This window comes from Corvus cornix, chromosome 1 (assembly GCF_000738735.6).
Source record: "Corvus cornix cornix isolate S_Up_H32 chromosome 1, ASM73873v5, whole genome shotgun sequence".
NCBI classification, from domain to species: Eukaryota; Metazoa; Chordata; class Aves; order Passeriformes; family Corvidae; genus Corvus; species Corvus cornix.
Window position 1 is genome coordinate 16,872,443 of NC_046332.1, and position 871 is coordinate 16,873,313.

Genomic DNA, 871 nt, shown 5'->3' on the forward strand with positions numbered 1-871 from the left:
TTTATATTGTGGTAAATATTCAAATGTTACACTTCCCACTAAATATCAACTGAGTCTAGTCTTAAAAAACCCAAGGCATTTAATTTAAGTGTAAGTGAAAAACCACTTCCAAAATCTGTTGATATACATCAGAACACTAGTGACTTGATCTTGGGGTTCAAGGCAGGTGGACAGCTGTCATAGCCTTGGGTTAAGAGCTACTCTCCATGTGTGCCCAACTTTTTTTAGGGGAACTGTAGCAATTAATTTGCATACTGAATAATATTGATGCTTATGTCATGTGGTATAAATGACTATATTAAAAACATACCATTTGTAACATGCACACTTCCTTGGGACACTGGATAGTTGTTTTTTTTGAACAGTTGGGATTGATAGAGCACACTCAGAAATACCTGCTTTTAAAAATTGCTTAATAAACTCATCTGTCAAGGAGTTGTTGCAGTACAACTTGGTAAGCTTTGTTCCTTTAGGAAGGGAGTGAAGGAAATTATGTGGGTGCTGGCTCTGGTTGACTATTCCAATATGTCAGAAATCATCTTTCAAAGCTGGATTTCTGGAGTGAACACAGTATGATAAACACTGGAATTCATATACATAAATCATAGTTTAGATATTTGAAATACTGTTGTAGCTGTATGATTTAATAGTGACAGATTTGATCTTTCAGTGCTAAAAATGTTACTGATTTCAGTATCTTGCAGAGGACCTGAAGGGAGCCTGTGAGAGAGCTGGAGAGGGAAGTTGGACAAGGGCTGGGAGTGACAGGTAAGTGTCAAGTGGAGCTGAGGGAGCGGTCACAGTTCTCTGTTATTGATACTGCTGCTGTGACTATTATTTTTTTTTCTCTCAATGCTGTTTTCCAGTAAAT